The following is a 6,143-nucleotide window of genomic DNA, read 5'->3' as shown; positions in this document are numbered from 1 at the left end:
AGACTAGTAGATAGTCATATAGACATAGAAAAGATGGACTGAGAGCCGGGGAAGAGTATAGACTATAGATTATATTAGACATAGAGAGATGGGTAGAAAGGGGAGAGAAGGAGTATAGACTAATAGATATATAAGACATGAGAAGAGAATGGGTAGAGAGGGGAGAGAAGAGTATAGATATAGCATATATAGACATAGAAGAGATGGGTAGATACACCGTATCAGAGGGTTGGTAGCGGCTTTATAATCCTCATTACCAATTATAACCATAATAACCCTTATAACGCCTCATTACCCGTAAAACACTTATAACAATTATAGACCCTATACAACCCTTATAACCCCTATAACCCTTATAACCCCTATAACCCTTATAAACTCACTATATCCGTATACCGCTATAACCCTTATTACGCATATAACCCGTATTACCACTATAACCACTATAACCCTAAATTACCCCTATAACCCTTATTACCCCTATTACCCTATAACCCCTTTATAACCCTAATTACCCATGATAACCAACTATAACCCTAATTACCCCTATAACCCTTATTACCCTATAACCCCTATAACCATATATACCCTACATTACCACTATAGACCCAATATAACACTATACCCTAATTACCCCTATAACGCCTTATTACCCCTAATAACCCCTATAACCACTATAACCCCTATTACGCAACTATAACCCTTATTACCCTATAAACGCCTTATTACCACCTATAACCGTATTAACCCTATATACCGCTTATTAACGCACTATACCTAATTCCTTATAACCATATAACCCTAATTACCTCACTATAACCCTTATTACCCCTATTACCCTTATTTACCCACTATAACCCTTATTACCACTATAAACCCCTATAACGCATAATTAACCCCCTATACCACTATTACCCTTATTACCCCTATAACCCTTATTACCCTATAACCGCGTATTACCCTATAACACCTTACTACCTATAACCCTTATTACCCCTTATTACACCTATAACCCTTATTACCCCTATAACCCATATTACCACACTATAACCCTTATTACACTATACCCTTATTACCACTATAACCTTAATTTACCCCTATAACCCTTATTACCCTATAATACCCTTATTACCCTATAAACCCTTATTAACCCTATACTTATTACCACCATAACCACTAATAACCCTTATTACGCCCCCTAATGAACCCTTATTACCCGTTTGAACCCCTATAACCCTTATTACCCCTATAACCGTATTACCTATAACCCTAATAACCCTTAATTACCCCTATACCCCGTATTACCCTATAACCTTATTCCCATAACCCGCTTATTACCCTAACCGCTTATTAACCCCTATTACCCTTATTACCACTATAACCCCTATTACCCCTATAAACCTTATTACCCCCCCATACCTTATTACCCCTATAAACCACTATAACCCATTATTACACCTAACCCGTATTACCCTATACACCCTTATTCCCCTTATTACCAGCTATCACCCCTTATTAACGCCTATTACCACTATAACCCTTATTACCCCTATAACCCTTATTTACCTCTTAACCCTTATTTACCCCCTATAACCACTATAATCATTACTCTAACCGTAACAAGTGTTTGCATATCACATCATTTCAACAGAGTTTAGTTTGATAGTTTTGTTGATATAGTCCTGAAGCATCTGTAAACCTTGATCATCCAATTCTATTCATCATGGAATTTGTAAAGATTCCTGACTGTGGAAGAAATGATTTTAAAGAGAATTCTTTCCAAACTGGGTTGGTTAGAGAGGTAGTGGAGGTTTAGGAGCTCTTGACAATCCTTTGGAACCCTGGACACGACGCAAAACCTTGTGAAATTGGTTCAGTCCTTTTCTGAGTGCTCAACCAGGTTTTCTGGTTTCAAGTTTTCCCCTTTGTCTTTTTCCTCCTTGTTCCACGCCCCAGTGTGCTTCGGCCATCTCACTTTTTTCTTCTTGTTCAAAACAAGCAGTAGGCTGTGCCACATGAGATCTGGGAATGTTCACTCGGTCGTTCAGTGCGTTCTTCAGTGTGTTGTTAAGTGCGTTCAGTGTGTTGTTTCAATTGCGTCTTCAGATGTGTTGTTCAGTGCGTTCAGTGTGTTGTTCAATGCGTTTTCAGTGTGTTCTCTTACTGGCACTGCTCCAGTCACCACATAGGCCTTTTATCTTCCTGTTGACTAAAACAGGTCCGTCATCAGCTTTTCTCTGACATTTCTCTCCATTTCCTTCAGCTGCCATCGTTGAAGGACACCACCTGGGGACGATGTTTTGGTCAGGGTAAAAGGTGACTTCCTGAGTATCAGGTAATGAGCATGTGAATTTGGAAGAGGTGACCTGCTGTTCACCCTTTATTTTGTATTGAGTTCTTATAGTCGTAGTTCCCAAGCCTGGTGTTGATAGTGTTCCTCATCATCTTCATTTTCAGGGCTGTTTGTTTACGACCCGTTGAGCCTGCAGGAAACAATCATAAACATCATTCATTACAACCTTTCTGTACAATATAATCCTCTTTTCTGTACAATAAAACCTCTTTCATTGTACAATAAACCCTCTTTTCTGACAATGTGAACCTCCTCACCCCGGAAAAAGAGGGTTTTAATCAAGACAAAATCAATCAAGTCCTCTAGCACCCTCCATAGTTGGTAGTTTTATTTATAATTCTGTAACAATAACTGTCTGGTGATATACAGTTGAAGTCGGAAGTTTACATACACCTTATGGACAAATAAATTTAAACTCCAATTTTTCACAATTCCTGACATTTAAGTCCTAAGTACAAATTCCATGGAAGGTCAGGTAAGGATCTACACCACTTTATTAAAAAAAATGTGAAATGTCAGAATAATAGTAGAGAGAATGATTTATTCAGAAGCTTTTACATACACGTTTACATAGAACTAATTAAGTATTTTGGTAGCATTGCCTTTAAAATTGTTAACTTGGGTCAAACATTTTTCGGGGTAGCCTTCCCACAAGATTCGCACAATAAGTTGGGAGCATTTCGGCCCATTCTCTGACAGAGCTGGTGTAACTGAGCCAGGTTTGTAGGCCTCTTGCTCGCCCACGCTTTTTCAGTTCTGGCGCACAAATTTTCTATAAGACTGGGGTCCCTGGGCTTTGTGATGGCCACTCCAATACGCTTGATTTTGTTGGTCCCTTAGCCATTTTGCACAACTTTGGAAAGTTAATGGGCTTGGGGTCATTATTCGATTGGAATATCATTTGCGACCAAGCTTTAACCTTCCTGACTGATGTCCTTGAGAAATGTTGGCTTCAAATATATCCACATATTTTTTCCTTCCTCATGTGTCATCTATTTTAATGAAGGTGCACCAGTTCCCCTCCTGCAGCAAAGCCACCCCATCAGACCAGAGGACATTTCTCCAAAAAAGTACGATCTTTGTCCCAGTGCAGTTGCAAACCGTGGTCGGCTTTTTTATGGTGGTTTTGAGCAGTTGGCTTCTTCCTTGCTAGCGGCCTTTCGGTTTGTCGATATAGGAACTCGTTTTACTGTTGGATTAGATACCTTTGTACCCTTTTTCCTCCAGCATCTTCACAGGTCCTTTTGCTGTTGTTCTCGGATTGATTGCACTTTTCGCCCAAGTGCGTTTCATTCTCTAGGAGCAAGAACGCGTCTCCTTCATGAGCGTTATGACGGCTGCGTGTTCACATGGTGTTTATACTTGCAAATACTAATGTTTGTACACTCATTGTTTGAAACGTGGTAACCTTCAAGGTGTTTGGAAACAATTGCTCACAAGGAATGAACCAGACTTGGAGGTCTACAATTTTGTTTCTGAGGTCTTGGCTATTTCCTTTAGATTTTCCCATTATGCATGTGAATGAGGCACTGAGACTGAAGGTAGGCCTTGAAATACATCCACAGGAACACCTCCAATTGACTCAAATGATGTCAATTAGCCATTTCAGAAGCTTCTAAAGCTCTGACATAATTTTCCTGGAATTTTCCAAGCTGTTTAAAGGCACAGTCAACTTAGTGTATGTAAACTTCTGACGCAATGGGTTGATACAATGAATTATAAAAGTGAAATAATCTGTCTGTAAACAAATGTTGGAAAAAATGACTTGTCATGGCAAAGTAGATGTCCTAAACGACTTGACCAAAACTATAGTTTGTTAACCAAAAATGTGTGGAGTGGTTGAAAAAATGAGTTTTAATGACTTCCAACCTAAGTGTCATGTAAACTTCTGACTTGAAGCTGTATAGCAGTAAACAAATACATCATGTATGTTATATGAAAAACATTAGTCCTACCTGGGGCTCGATCATCCAGGGTTGATTTGGTCTGGGGCTCATAGGAGACCAGTGAAGGTGTAGGCTGAGAACACAGGGATCCTGTTGGTCGTGTCGTAGAGAGTTGCAAACCTGTAGAAGTTGTTGAACAACTGGCAGATGGCTTGTAGCGGCTCTGGTCCTGGACTGTCCACCAACAAAATACTGGGAGATTTGGAGTTGTCCCTCAGAAGAAATTCTTGCACTGTGGAACATCACTGAACTTCTCCACTACAGAGAGAGAGCAGGAGGAAGGAGAGAGAGAAGGAGGAGAGTAGAGAGATGATTCAATACCCCCATCATCACCTGAAGACTGTACACCACAGAGAGCAAAAGATGAAGTTACAGAGACCAGTTGGTAGACTGGAGACTGTTGACTGAGTCAGGACAGACTGCTTTAAATAGGTTTTCAGAGACTCCTCCTTCAGATGTCAAGACAGAAAGGGTTATTTGCATAAACTCCTCTGTATGTTTCCATGGAACTGCTGTAAAAATAACATGTGACTCACCTGTAGTTTCTAACACGTATGGACCCAGAACTTAATCACACAAGATTATAGTTCTGGGTTAAGAGATTAGACTGCTCTAAATAGTGACTGCATCCACACTTTGGTTCTGGTAGAAAAAAGTTTTAGGATAAAAACATGACTTTACTCAGCATAGAGTCTGTCAGAAGATACACATCCCACTATTACAACAGTGGGACTGTTCTGGAATTACGGTTGCTGAGTTCACTTCATTAATAACTTCTTAAGACTAGGGGCGGTATTTTCGTTTTTGGCTAAAAAACGTACCCATTTGAAACTGCCTATTTTCTCAGCCCCCGAAACTAGAAATATGCATATAATTGTCGGATTAGGATAGAAAACACTCTAAAGTTTCCAAAAACTGTCTTAATATTGTCTGTGAGTTAAACAGAACTGATATTGCAGGCGAAAACCGGAGAAAATCCAATCAGGAAGTGCCCCTGTTTTTGAAAACCTCTCTGTTCCTATGCATCCCTATTTCCCATTTAAAGGGATATCAACCAGACATCTTTTTCTATGGCTTCCCTAAGGTGTCAACAGCCTTAGACATAGTTTCAGGCTTTTATTTTGAAGAATGAGCGTGAACGACCACATTGCATAAGTGGATATGTGGGGGCTCTCAAAGTGAGTGTGCGCAAAAAAGGGAAAGCAGCCATTGTTACTCCCGGTCCCTATTGAAAAGCCAACTGTCCCGGTTGATAATTATCGAATAGATATTTGAAAAAACACCAGAGGAATGGAATATAAAAAACGTTTGACATGTTTCTGTGGACATTATGGATATAATTTGGAATTTTTGTCTGCGTTGTCGTGACCGCTCTTTCCCGGTGGATTCCTGGGCATAAGCGAGCAAACTAACGGAGGTATTTGGATATAAAAATATCTTTATGGAACAAAAGGAACATTTTGTTGTCTTAACTGGGAGTCTCGTGAGTGAAAACATCCGAAGCTCAATCAAAGGTAAACGATTAATTTGATTGCTTTTCTGATTTTCGTGACCAAGTTACCTGATGCTAAGTGTACTTATTGTTTTGTCTAGTGATTGAATAACTCACAACGCTTGGATTGCTTTCGCTGTAAAGCATAATTTCAAAATCTGAGACGACAGGTGGATTAACAAAAGGCTAAACTGTGTTTTGCTATATTGCACTTGTGATTTCATGAATATGAATTTTTCTAGTATATATTTTACCTGTGGCGCTATGCTACGCTATGCTAGTTAGCGTTTCTGATGACAATTATCCCGGATCCGGGATGGTGGTTATCCCACAAGGCTTAACACTTCTAACT

General features: G+C 39.6%; 1 long non-coding RNA gene across 1 annotated transcript; it reads right to left on the bottom strand.

The window, feature by feature from the left end:
- Positions 1-408: 408 nt before the first annotated feature.
- Positions 409-1,660, bottom strand: LOC139025726 (uncharacterized). The gene is made up of 3 exons (XR_011477329.1): positions 1,595-1,660; positions 1,061-1,085; positions 409-443 (listed from the first exon to the last, which is right to left on the bottom strand). It is a non-coding gene; the product is annotated as an uncharacterized lncRNA (long non-coding RNA).
- Between the last annotated feature and the right edge of the window lie 4,483 nt (positions 1,661-6,143).

Source organism: Salvelinus sp. IW2-2015, unplaced genomic scaffold (assembly GCF_002910315.2).
Source record: "Salvelinus sp. IW2-2015 unplaced genomic scaffold, ASM291031v2 Un_scaffold3163, whole genome shotgun sequence".
NCBI classification, from domain to species: Eukaryota; Metazoa; Chordata; class Actinopteri; order Salmoniformes; family Salmonidae; genus Salvelinus; species Salvelinus sp. IW2-2015.
Note: the sequence above shows the minus strand (reverse complement) of the source record. Positions and strands in the feature narration are given on the sequence as shown.